At 39.2% G+C, this 14,201-nt stretch overlaps 1 long non-coding RNA gene across 1 annotated transcript in view; it reads right to left on the bottom strand.

Annotated features, from left to right (window-relative positions):
• Window positions 1-14,201, bottom strand: part of LOC132427214 (uncharacterized) — a 425,972-nt gene that overhangs the window by 307,891 nt on the left and 103,880 nt on the right. The window contains exon 3 of the long non-coding RNA XR_009519846.1: window positions 4,917-4,979. This is a non-coding gene — a long non-coding RNA (uncharacterized lncRNA). The remainder of the gene's footprint in view (window positions 1-4,916; window positions 4,980-14,201) is intronic.

The raw sequence follows: 14,201 nt of genomic DNA, 5'->3' as shown, positions 1-14,201 counted from the left end.
TTGCCTACACCAAGACTTCCAAATATCAACATTGCTGTTCAAACCATCACTTATGACAAGAATTGGGATGTGTTCTGATAAACCTGTAGGTGCCTTGCTCAGCAATGTTACATGGGCAGAATGTATCTCTTTATGACAATCTGTGGAACATCAAATCTTAGACTTGACACTCCACAGGTCTGAGTCACTATGTATCGAAGGCAATTTCCCTGGGTTCCCTCGGGACTAAATCACTCCTTGCTGGTTTTCAAGGGTTTTCTCTAAAATGAGGCTTCAAAGCTTCCAAACTGTCAAGACTTCAGTGACCTACCAACCAACCGTGGTGCTCCATGGCTCTCAGTTATTCACTGACAGCCCCTACACAGTGTGGTCAGAGGAAGGTACTCAGACCACCTCTGGGGCCCATTAAAAATGAAGATTCCAAGACCTGAGGTCAATCCTGCAGCCTCCATTTTGCCAGACTCCCAGGTTACTCTTATGCATGTTAAAGTTGAGAATCATTGTCATTCCAGGAACCATCTGGCAGTTCATTCATTCCAGTGTTCAATATTTTACTGAGCAGGTACTCCATGCAGGCCCTGTCTTTGGCACTATAGACAAAGTAAAAGAAGACATTGTTCCTATCCTCAAAGAACTCAGAATCTGCTAGAGGATAGACAAACTACAGGTGATATAGTACAGTGTGGTCATTCAATCATTTCATCATTCACCAAATAAATATCAAGAGCCCACCATATTCTAGGCATAGATTCACATACAGAAAGGCTGTACGGTATAGTGGTTAAGCCATGGACATGGCATCTGCACTGCCTAGCTCTTATACTATCAGCATGACCTTGGGCAAGTGACTTAACCTTTGTATGTCTCAGTTTCCTCATCTGTAAAATGGATACAATAATGACACTTCTCTCACAGGATGACTGTGATGATCCAATGAGTTAATAGATGTAAAGCCTGGAATAGTCTCCTGGCACATAGTAAGTGCTGAGTAGATTTCTATAGGAATCTAAGCTTCATGAAGGCCAGGATCTTTGTCCCTTTTATCCCTAACACGTAAAGTGGTACCCGCCACATAGGAGGCAATTACTAAATAATTGTTGAATGGATAAACGAATTTCTGTGGGAGATTGCCATCAACATGGCAAACTGAGCTGTAATTAACTGATTCTTCTCCTCACTTTCAACACATATATGTTGAGAAATATAAATAAACATTTAAAAATACATCTATGGTCTCAAAATAAAGATAAATCCTCAGATACTGAAAAATCAAGGAAAGAAATCACAAGTATAAGTGTAAGCAGAAGCTGGCACATTAGAAGTCTCAAAAATTGCCAATTCTAATGATGGTGGTGGTGATGATGGTGATGATGTTGATGCAGCTGCCTGAAGATGACGGCTGGATGAAGATAAGTCTTGAGAAGAATTACGGGGCACAATCTTCCTAGACCAACTACATGGGAATTCATTCTCCCTGCTTTTGTCTGTGATAAATATCACCCACATATTTACCAAATAGATTTCAACATCCATGAATGTGGAGCTGCCTAGCTCATCTCTATCTCACCTGTTCATCACATGATCACTGGATTTCATACACTAAACTAGTCCCAGAAATTTCCCTGAGGCACTTTTTCCTGGTCCTGGGTCATCCATATACAAAGTTGTAAACTCACAGACTCTAATGTTTAGAAGAGACATAACATGTCAAGAAGTTCAAACTCTCAGCCAGTGTTTCACTTCACTGCTCACCACAGCTGCTAAGGTTGCTCAGCCTACTGATCATATCTAAGGAAAGGATTCAAACTTTCATGAGTTTGTTAGAAGAGATTAACATTGAGACTTCTTACAGCCTGCTATAACCTGTTCTAGCTCTAGCTGCTTGGGATACCAATCTATAAGGGATGATAAGACATTAGAAAAATAGTAATATGGCACCTGAAAACTCAGGTTTCTACATGAATCCTTTAAATAACTGGCAAAATGTAAGTGGGACCCGCTGAAAACAACGTTAACACATTGGAATAGAAATTTAAAAAGTGTTCTCAACTGGCGTTAGCCAATCCAAGGTGAGCATTTTCATTTTTTGCATGTGCAAAGTATACGGTGAAACTACTGGATACACCACCAACTCTGAGACCAGCCAGTTAAAACCAAATAGTTCACGGTGCAGTGCCGTTCACTGGGAATGAGGGATTCGTTTTATTATTTCAAATGTAAACACTTGGCCTTTCTCACCTTCTGAGATGGCCCGCCCTCTGTCTGTGGAGTGTGTTTCTCTCTAAATAAATCCACTTCTTACCTATTACTTTGCCTCTCACTGAATTCTTTCTGCGATGAGACATCAAGAACCTGAGCTTCATTAAGTCCTGAAACCAGGTGTGTGATCTCAGTTGGAAGACTGTGGGTTTTGGCTGGGTTTGAGTCCTGGCAGCGTGGGTTCAAGTCCCAATCTGGGTTTTGGCTGGGTTCGAGTCCCAGCAGTGTGGGTTTGAATCCCAGTCTGGGTTTTGGCCGGGTTTGAGTCCCGGCCGTGTGGGTTCAAGTCTCAATCTGAGGTGCACGATTTCAGCTGGTGACCACGAAGGGACAGTGATAAGGTAAGAAAATGTTTGAGAGTTAGGTCTTGGTCCTACAGAGGCCCATGGGATGCCACAAACCAGGCACACTGGGGAGGAAGCTCTGCTGCTGTCTGCTCATTTTTGACTGGCAGGTCAACCCCATATACTTATGCACATCCAACAGCAGGTCCAGGACAGAATTGTTAATCTCTATACTCTTCTCCTTGACTCTGAGGTTTTTCTCCTACATTCTTGTGTTCTTATTCATTCCTGCTCTATTTCTTTCTTTCTTCTGTTAACCCCAGAAGACCTGTGTGACCACCAAGGTGTACTCTTTATTGCTTTTACTCCTCTCCCTCTGACCCTTACAAATGCTGACCCTTTATTCCCAACTGATAGCTAGACCAACTCCTGCTCATCGTCAACACTGTTGGGGATGTCTTCTGTGACATTTTTTTTGCGACTTTTTGGGAACTAACACTGGCTGGGAGACTACCTTGGAAGGGATAGCGTCTAAAATCATAAGTGCAAATCTTCTGACCAAATTGCGCAGTGGATTTTGACTTAAGAGTGGAATTTTGGATAGCCTGGGAGTTAGAGACGTCACCTCAGGCTTGTATGAAGTGGGTCAGGCTGCATCAATCCCAACCAATACCCCTCTGGGCCATATACTCTGGGATTGGGAAAGATGTGGACAACAGGAATTAAAAGGAAAAAACTTATTAGGTTATGTAATCAGGTTTGGCCACAATATGAGTTAGGAAATTTAAAATGAAGTGAAGTACCGTATATTCAAATTTTCATGGCCTTGCATCTAGGCAATGAAATCCAAAAGGAATTTAAGGTGTGTATAGCTCAGAGGGATAACTCTAGGAAGGACACAGAGGACATTTTAACTGACCCACCCTACAGGGCCATGGATCCTGAACAAACGTGGATCCCTCCTCCTGCTAGGTACAGGTCCTTTTGACTATGCATTTCATAGCTCAGTCTGCCCCAGACATCAGGCGTGAAATTCAGAAAGCAACTGCTGGTCCTCAGACTCCAGTGATTGTTTTGTCCCAATTGGCTTATTTGGTTTTCAGTAATAGGGATATGGCCAAAAAGACTGAACGCACCCAGAGAAATATGAAAAAGGCCCAAATGATTGCAGTGGCTTTGTCCACTCAGAGACCACTAAAGGGGAAGCCGGTTTTTCTGGACCAATCTGGCCCTGGCAGACCACAAGGCCCATGGGTACCCACACAAGGCCAGCATACCCTGTGTGGACAAAAAGGGCACTGGAGTGAGGATTGTGATCGATGTGCCCTTTGCATACAGCCAGGGCATTGGAAGAGGGAATGCCCCAGATGCCAGAGAGCGAAGGGGGCCCCTCGGCTATTGATGGTTTTGCAATCAGAAGACTGAAGGGGCCCAAAGCCGAAAGTGGCTCTGCCTAGAGATACCAACTACATAACTAATGTCGAGCCTTGGGTGGTCATTGATGTGGCGGGCCACTTGATAGAATTTCTTATAGACACTGGTGCAACCTTCTTGATCTTAACCCAAAGGACTGGAAACTCTGGCAATCATAAGGAATATGTAATTGGGTTGTCAGGGAAGAGACACAGGCACACTTCCCTGGAACTCCTTTTGTGCAAGATCAACGGCCAGCTGTTATTACATGCCTTTCTGTTTGTGCCTGACTGTCCCATCCCTTTAGTGGGAAGTGATTTATTAACTATGTTAGGGGTCACTCTGTTTCTCGAGGGGCAAGGGAACCACCCTCATCACCAAATGGTTCTAACAAAAAGCAAAAAAGAACAGATAAAATCTGAAGCTAAAATAGAAGCCATAGTAGACCCTGGAATGTGGAATATCGAGGTTCTGGGCTTAGCCAAAGATATCCAGCTGGTGATTATTAAGTAAAAAGGGTTACACAGTGTCTAAATATAAGGTACAAATTTCTTAAACCTAGGGAAGATCCTCAAAAATGTTTGTAAGTAGATTATCAAAATAGGAGGCCACTGGTCTGACTAAACTGACCATAGCTGATATTCAGAGCCTGACAGGAATTCTGGAAGAGGCCTTCTCCCCTCAGCTAAATGAGGAAAAGTAAAACTTTCCAACTTAGGTGAATGGGTATGTCAGTCCTTCAGTATCCTTGAGGTAACCACCCAATTCTTTGACAAAGAAAACGAAACTGTCCTTGTCTTACAAATGTAGTCTTTATAGGGCCAGAGGTGTGGCTCCAAAAATAATCCAAAACCCAGGAATCCTTTTACCACTCCTCAAACCTCCCCTATTTATCTTAAGAGGCTTGTAAATATTAAACAAAGGGGAAACAAAGTCATCTCAGGAGGAACTTGCCTGTACCTTTGAGATGCAAATGTCCTATCTGGTCTTCTCAGGAACTCTTCTCTCTGCCATCTTTTTAAACTGCAAATTTTAAGAAGAGGGTAAAGTAATTTAGAACTTGACTTGTCAACGATAAATAGAAATCTTAAGTGTCTTGTCTGTAAACACTAGTTCCATCTGCTAGATTGATCTGTTCCATCTGCTAGGAGCCCAATTTGAATCCAACCCCTTGTAACTGATGGCTTTTATGTTGTACCTGACTTAGGGCTGAAATTTTGGAATGGGAACTATGAGGCCTCTGTGTTTGTTTGTGTGTTCATATGTATCTATATGTGCGTTGTAGGTATATGGTATTGCCAAAAATTAATCGTAAAAGAGCTCTACTTAATTGTTTTTTTAAAATTAAGCCCTTATGGAAATACTCAGAAATAGAAAACAATCTGGCCAGAATAAATTTCAGGTTCATGTCATCTGGAAAATATTTAATACTAAACTGATATCTGCTATTGAAGGTGGCTTAAACTTGTTGGTTTGATTAATATAGGCGTGTTAGAGTCATCAATGCTAACTATATTACTTCTGTTGTACCTAGGTTTATTAGAGGTCAAATAAGACCTTATTCTATCTGTTACAAATTTGTCAACAAGAGAAGTAATTCAATGTGAAAAAAACTTTTAAGAAAAGTAAGATATGTGTTTTTAGTAAGAGAAGGTGTGAAGAATGAAAAATACTGAAAAGAGTTACGCATGATCAGAATTTTCTAAGACTGGATTGAATTTAGTTGGGTAAATGGATTTTGTTTGGAATGGGCCAGCACAAGACTGGATTTGGTTTCTTCCTCCAAAGTATTCTTGAAATGCTGCTTTTGACAACAGATTGTGTGAGTTTCTTTGCCTTTAAGTGACTTGTATTTGCTTTTGAGATCTTTTGTAACTTTGGTTAAGGAGTAAGTATTGTCTCACAGTGACCTATGATCTTATTTGATCAAGTATTTTAAAACTTTTTGACAAACTTCCCAAATATCAAATTTTAATTAAGTTTCTTTTGATTTCCAGCTAACTTTAGGGTACTTTATAGGTCCCCTGAGGTATCTTAAAGAGAAATATATAACTAGGATTATTTGGTATGTTAAGTTAAATGTAATAATTCGTAATTCTGGTTATTGTGACCAAGTTTCTTTATCGATTACACTGTAATCAGATGTTTAACCATGACTTTTAAGTCTTTTGTCATTTATAGATATTTTTGTACTCTGATGCTGTTACAAAAAGTGCTTCATCATCAAAGAGATTCACAGAAAGGCTATGGAAACAATTACAACAGTTCCACACCAAGATGATGGCTATGTGAGGATTCCAGCCCATACTGACTTAAAACAAGGAGCTGCCCTGCCCCTGGAGCCCCTAGATCAGGCATCGGAGATTTTTACTCCCTGACAGACAAGGTTGATGCCCCTACTCAGCCTTGAAGCAGTTACCGAAGACAGACCATCACCCTTCTGCTTCCCATAAGAATATGGGAGTAAACTCTCTGAGGGGGAAATAAAACAGGAGGGAAGGAGGCAGGGCACAACCTTTGAAAGAATGACATAGCCCGAGGACATGACATAAACTGATCAGAACCAAATGGGTCCAAGATGGCGGACAAGTCAACTTCCACTAGACCTTGAGCCTCAGTATACACTCACATCAACAAGCTAAATGACACACCCACAGGTGCCATGACAGTTCCAAGACCAACCATAAGGATCAAAAAGTGGGCGGTGGCCCAATTCCTGGAAATCCCTGCCCCTTCCTAAAATAGCTGGAATACTCCTCCAGCAATTTTAGCCTATGAAAATAGCACTCATTAGCCTATGAAATTACCCAGTTCTATAAAAACTGACAACCCCATACCCTGGTGCCTTTCTCACTTTCTGAGATGGCCCACACTATGTCTGTGGAGTGTGTTTCTCTCTAAATAAATCCACTTCTTACCTATCAAAAAAAAATATGAACACTTTAATATACCTCCCCCAAAGCTGATCTGATTCTGAACAATCATAATTCCTAGACAATTCTAAATAAATAAAATTGTTAGGATACACTGAGTAGTCTCATTTTTAACATAAAGAGGCACACCATTTTTACTACCAGAAAATCAGTTTCTCCCTGAACCTTCTAAAATATTAAATATTTAGAGATTCTCCTCTTCAAAAGCACCCACTTGTCTCTGTCTAGCCCTCGTTCTGTCATTGGAAACACCCTCTCATTACCTGCCTCCAGCCCCCCAAACATCCATACCCATGCTTGGTCGGCCTCTGAAAACCAACTTTGCTTCTAGACAGTCAAGGATTCCTGGAGGAAAGGTAACTACTGGGTGACCTCAGTTCCCCTGCCCACTGGCAGAGGCAGCACAGTACACTTATTAAGCCCCAGGGTCAGGCTACCTGGGTTTACTTGCTGGTTGGAGAATGCACGTCACCCCTCAATAACCATCTGACCCTGAGCAAGTTACTCAACATCTCTGAGTCTTTTACCTCCTCTGTGCCACAGGGATGACAGTCATAATACCTTACTTATCGTGCAGTTATGAGCTAAAATGAGGGAACACGTGGAAAGCATATAGAACAGTGCTTGGCACAAAGTAAGTGCCCAATACGTACTAGCTATTTTTTACTGTTGTCACTGTGCCCTCTTTGATCCTAGATGACTCTTTCCTCTCCACTCTATCTCAGGTTTGTGTCACCTCATAACCAAATTTCTGCCATGATTTGAGGCTAGGACTATGGAGATACAGTAGACATTACGGAAGATTTCAAGAAGGCAATAACATTAAAGTTGGACAATAAAAAATTTCTTTCCCTCTATTTGAGTGCTTATCAGAAAACTGGAAAAGGAAGAAATTAAAGAATTGCATAATCCCCTTAAAATTCTCTATAGACCAATCACGGTCCCTTCAACTTCCATCTATATATTATCAGATGGGTATATTTAGTACTCTCTCTCCCCATCCCAATATGTCACATCTTCCCAACCTTGTTTATTTGTCAGAGCTTTCCCCCTAACTTTATCTTTTCTAAACCTTCTCAGCCCAAACGTATGCCATGTGCCAGCTACAGTAACATCAGGGCTTAGCGGAGAGGAGTTATAGAGCCCTCTATTCCTAAGAATACGAGTAACTTTGAAGAAACCACACACTAGACTAGGTAAAAGTAAATACCTATAAATACTAGTTAGCTAAAAATAAAATAAAATAGCTTATTGGACTCAAATTGCTTTTTATTTGTGCCATTTCTGTCAGTGTCACACATAAATTTTAATTATACTAAAAGAAGAATTAAGGAACAACTGTCAGGCAGACAGACTGAAAGTGACAGGGTTGCTGTAGGTTATGAATGTTGTTCACTGCACAAAGGCAACCAGCTGAGGGGTTAGCGGGGCCTGAAATCCAGCTTCTCACTCAAAAAGCCATGCATCCTGGGACACGTGGAATTTACTCAGAAGGGACATATTTTTCTACTTCATACAAAGACACCATATGGGCTAGGAGTGGTTACATACAGGGTTATTTAGTAAATAAGCAAATATATTGAGGATAACGGGACCCAGATTTCTCACTGTCAGAGAAAAGAGTTTCAAATATGGAAAGGATGTTGGGTTGGTGGATGTATCAATGTGAACTCATGACATTTCATACAGATCGATATAATTTATGTGAGTCTGTGAAGGTGTGTACATGAATACATTTCCTAGCTACTTCCACCAAGTGGGTCTAGAATCCATGATATACCAGTAGCAATGATCATATTAATATTCTCTGATAAAAGGAATCAGAGCCCATTGGAAAGATAGAGGATTCCAGGGCTAGGACAACGAAAATACAAGATGAGTCAGGAACATCTTGTGGTTCTAGAAAGTAAGAAAGTGCTCAAAAATCTTGGGAACGTGTCAAAATTACAGAAGGCTAGCTTGAAAGGGTTCCCTCCTTCCACCTGTCTCTAGTCTCCCAAACACCCATACCCATGCTTGCCAAAATCAGGGAAAATATGAGCATCAAAATAACTATTGACAATCATAGATTATAACTCATTAAATAAAATTATAATCTAGTAATTCATACTGACACAAACGAATGAATAAAAAATAAATGGGAGAGAGGGAAAAACTGTACCTTAGAATACCAACTAATAAATACAGAATAATAAAAGTTAGAAAATTGTCATTTGGTAACTATCAGAGTAATAATTCAGGCAAAATGATCAATGGATGCTTACATTAATGGGTAAAAATTTAACGGGAACAGGATATTTCATCCCAAGGTATAACCCCATAAAATATTTATCAATTAGTGAATACAAAATACTTATTCATTAACGACAAAATCACTATTAATCTTTTTTTTAACATCTTTATTGGAGTATAATTCCTTTACAATGGTGGGTTACTTTCTGCTTTATAACATAGTGAATCAGCTATACATATACATATATCCCCATATCTCCTGCCTCCTGCGTCTCCACGCTATCCTCCCAATCCGACCACCCTAGGTGGTCACAAAGCACCGAGCTGATCTCCCTGTGCTATGCAACTGCTTCTCACTAGCTGTTCTACATTTGGTGGTGTATATATATCCATGCGACTCTCTCACTTCGTCCAAGCTTACACTTCCCCGTCCCCCCGTCCTCAAGTCCACTCTCTACGTCTGCATCTTTATTCCTGTCCTGCCCTTAGGTTCTTCAGAACTTTTTTTTTTTTTAGATTCCATATATATGTGTTAGCATGTGGTATTTGTTTTTCTCTTCCTAACTTACTTCACTCTGTATGACAGACTCCAAGTCCATCCACCTCACTACAAATAACTCAATTTCGTTTCTTTTTATGGCTGAGTAATATTCCATTGTATATATGTGCCACATTTTCCTTATCCATTCATCTGTCGACGGACACTTAGGTTGCTTCCATGTCCTGGCTATTGTAAATAGAGCTGCAATGAACATTGTGATACATGACTCTTTTTGAATTATGGTTTTCTCAGGGTATATGCCCAGTAGTGGGATTTGCTGGGTCATACAGTAGTTCTATTTTTAGTTTTTTGAGGAAACTCCATACTGTTCTCCATAGTGGCTGTATCAATTTACATTCCCACAAACAGTGCAAGTCAGTTTCTTTTTCTCCACACCCTCTCCAGCATTTACTGTTTGTAGATTTTCTGATGATGGCCATTCTGACTAGTGTGAGGTGATACTTCATTGTAGTTTTGATTTGCATTTCTCTAATGATTAGTGATGTTGAGCATCCTTTCATGTGTTTGTTGGCAATCTGTATATCTTCTTTGGAGAAACGTCTATTTAGGTCTTCTGCACATTTTTGGATTGGGTTGTTTGTGTTGTTGATATTGAGCTGCATGAACTTCTTGTAAATTTTGGAGATTAATCCTTTGTCAGTTGCTTCATTTGCAAATATATTCTCCCACTCTGAGAGTTGCCTTTTCATCTTCTTTATGCTTTCTTTTGCTGTGCAAAAGCTTTTAAGTTTCATTAGGTCCCATTTGTTTACTTTTGTTTGTATTTCTATTTCTCTAGGCGGTGCGTCAAAAAGGACCTTGCTGTGATATATGTCATAGAGTGTTCTGCCTATGTTTTCCTCTAAGAGGTTTACAGTGTCTGGCCTTACATTTAGGTCTTTAATCCATTTTGAGTTTATTTTTGTGTTTGTGTTAGGGAGTGTTCTAATTTCAATATTTTGCAGGTTGCTGTTCAGTTTTCCCAGCACCACTTATTGAAGAGGCTGTCTTTTCCCCATTGTATATTTTTACCTCCTTTATCAAAGATAAGGTGACCATATGTGCGTGGGTTTATCTCTGAGCTTTCTATCCTGTTCCATTGATCTATATTTCTGTTTTTGTGCCAGTACCATACTGTCTTGATTAGTGTAGCTTTGTAGTATAGTCTGAAGTCAGGGAGCCTGATTCCTCCAGCTCTGTTTTTTGTTCTCAAGATTGCTTTGGCTATTCTGGGTCTTTTGTGTTTCCATACAAATTGAGAAATTTTTTGTTCTAGTTCTGTGAAAAATGCCATTGGTAGTTTGACAGGGATTGCATTGAATCTGTAGATTGCTTTGGGTAGTATAGTCATTTTCACAACATTCCTTCTTCAAATCCAAGAACATGGTGTGTCTCTCCATCTGTTTGTATCATCTTTAATTTCTTTCATCAGTGTCTTATAGAATTCTGCATACAGGTCTTTTGTCTCCTTAGGTAAGTTTACTCCTAGGTATTTTATTCTTTTTGTTGCAGTGGTAAATGGGAGTGTTTCCTTAATTTCTCTTTCATATTTTTCATCATTAGGATATAGGAATGCAAGAGATTTCTGTGCATTAATTTTGTATCCTGCTACTTTACCAAATTCTTTGATTAGCTCTAGTAGTTTTCTGGTAGCATATTTAGGATTCTCTATGTATAGTATCATGTCATTTGTAAACAGTGACAGCCTTACTTGTTCTTTTTCTATTTGGATTCCTTTTATTTCTTTTTCATCTCTGATTGCTGTGGCTAAAACTTCCAAAACTATGTTGAATAATAGTGGTGAGAGTGGGCAACCTTGTCTTGTTCCTGATCTTAGTGGAAATGGTTTCAGTTTTCCTCCACTGAGAACGATGTTGGATGTGGGTTTGTCATATATGGCCTTCATTATGTTGAGGAAAGTTCCCTCTATACCTACTTTCTGCAGGGTTTTTATCATAAATCGGTGTTGAATTTTGTCGAAAGCTTTCTCTGCATCTCTTGAGATGATCATATGGTTTTTATTCTTCAATTTGTTAATATGGTGTATCACATTGATTCATTTGCATATATTGAAGAATTCTTGCATTCCTGGGATAAACCCCACTTGATCAAGGTGTTTGATCCTTTTAATGTGCTGTTCAATTCCGTTTGCTACTATTTGGTTGAGGATATTTGCATCTATGTTCATCAGTGATATTGGCCTGTAGTTTTCCTTTTTTCTGACATCTTTGTCTGGTTTTGGTATCAGGGTGATGTGGCCACATAGGATGAGTTTGGGAGTGTTCCTCCCTCTGCTATATTTTGGAAGACTTTGAGAAGGATAGGTGTTAGCTCTTCTCTAAATGTTGATAGAATTCACCTGTGAAGCCATCTGGTCCTGGGCTTTTGTTTGTTGAAAGATTTTCAATCACAGTTTCAATTTTAGTGCTTGTGATTGGTCTGTTTATATTTTCTTTTTCTTCCTGGTTCAGTCTTGGAAGGTTGTGCTTTTCTAAGAATTTGTCCATTTCTTCCTGGTTGTCCATTTTATTGGCATAGAGTTGCTTGTAGTAATCTCTCATGATCCTATGTATTTCTGCAGTGTCAGTTGTTACTTTGTTTTCATTTCTAATTCTATTGATTTGAGTCTTCTCCCTTTTTTTCTTGATTAGTCTGGCTAATGGTTTATCAATTTTGTTTATCTTCTCAAAGAACCAGCTTTTAGTTTCACTGATCTTTGCTATCATTTCCTTCATTTATTTCTGATCTGATCTTTATGATTTCTTTCCTTCTGCTAACTTTGGGGTTTTTTTGTTCTTCTTTCTCTAACTGCTTTAGGTGTAAGGTTAGGTTGTTTGAGATGTTTCTTGTTTCTTGAGGTAGGATTGTATTGCTATAAACTTCCCTCTTAGAATGCTTTTGCTGCATCCCATAGGTTTTGGTTCACTGTGTTTTCATTGTCATTTGTTTCTAGGTATTTTTGATTTCCTCTTTGATTTCTTCAGTGATCTCTTGGTTATTTAATAGTGTACTGTTTAGCCTCCATGTGTTTGTGTTTTTTACAGATATTTTTTCCTGTAATTGATATCTAGTCTCATAGCGTTGTTCTCAGAAAAGATTCCTGATACGATTTCAATTTCCTTAAATTTACCAAGGCTTGATTTGTGACCCAAGATATGATCTGTCCTGGAGAATGTTCCATGAGCAGTTGAGAAGAAAGTGTATTCTGTTGTTTTTGGATGGATTGTCTTATAAATATCAATTAAGTCCATCTTGTTTAATGCATCATTTAAAGCTTGTGTTTCCTTATTTAGTTTCATTTTGGATGATCTGTCCATTGGTGAAAGTGGGGTGTTAAAGTCCCCTACTATGAATGTGTTACTGTCTCTTTCCCCTTTTATGGCTGTTAGCATTTGCCTTATGTATTGAGGTGCTCCTATGTTGGGTGCATAAATATTCACAATTGTTATATTTTCTTCTTGGATTGATCCCTTGATCATTATGTAGTGTCCTTCTTTGTCTCTTGCAATAGTCTTTATTTTAAAGTCTATTTTGTCTGATATGAGAATTGCTACTCCAGCTTTCTTTTGATTTCCATTTGCACAAAATATCTTTTTCCATCCCCTCACTTTCAGTCTGTATGTCCCTAGGTCTCAAGTGGGTCTCCTGTAGACAGTATATGTACGGGTCTAGTTTTTGTATCCATTGAGCCCGTCTATGTCTTTTGGTTGGAGCACTTAATCCATTTACATTTAAGGTTGTTATCCATATGTATGTACCTGTTACCATTTTCTTAATTGTTTTGGGTTTGTTAATGTAGGTCTTTTCCTTCTCCTGTGTTTCCTGCCTAGAGAATTCCTTTAGCATTTGTTGTAAAGCTGGTTTGGTGGCACTGAATTCTCTTAGCTTTTGCTTGCCTGTTAAGATTTTAATTTCTCCGTCAAATCTGAATCAGATCCTTGCTGGGTACAGTAATCTTGGTTGTAGTTTTTTCCCTTTCATCACTTTAAATATGTCCTGCCACTCCCTTCTGGCTTGCAGAGGTTCTGCTGAAAGTTCAGCTGTTAACCTTATGGGGATTCCCTTGTGTGTTATTTGTTGTTTTTCCCTTGCTGCTTTTAATATGTTTTCTTTGTATTTATTTTTGATAGTTTGATTAATATGTGTCTTGGCATGTTTCTCCTTGAGTTTATCCTGTATGGGACCCTCTGAGCTTCCTGGACTTGATTGACTATTTCGTTTCCCATATTAGGGAAGTTTCAACTATAATCTCTTCAAATATTTTCTCAGTCCCTTTCTTTTTCTCTTCTTCTTCTGGGACCCCTGTAATTTGAACGATAGTGCGTTTAATGCTGTCCCAGAGGTCTCTGAGACTGTCCTCATTTCTTTTCATTCTTTTTTCTTTATTCTGCTCTGTGGTAGTTATTTCTACTATTTTATCTGCCCGGTCACTTATCTGTTCTTCTGCCTCAGTTATTCTGCTGTTGATTCTAGAGAATTTTTAATTTCATTTACTGTGTTGTTCATCATTGTTTGTTTGCTCTTTAGTTCTTCTAGGTC

The sequence above is a fragment of the Delphinus delphis genome, chromosome 6 (assembly GCF_949987515.2).
Source record: "Delphinus delphis chromosome 6, mDelDel1.2, whole genome shotgun sequence".
NCBI classification, from domain to species: Eukaryota; Metazoa; Chordata; class Mammalia; order Artiodactyla; family Delphinidae; genus Delphinus; species Delphinus delphis.
This window is presented reverse-complemented; position numbering and strand designations above follow the sequence as displayed.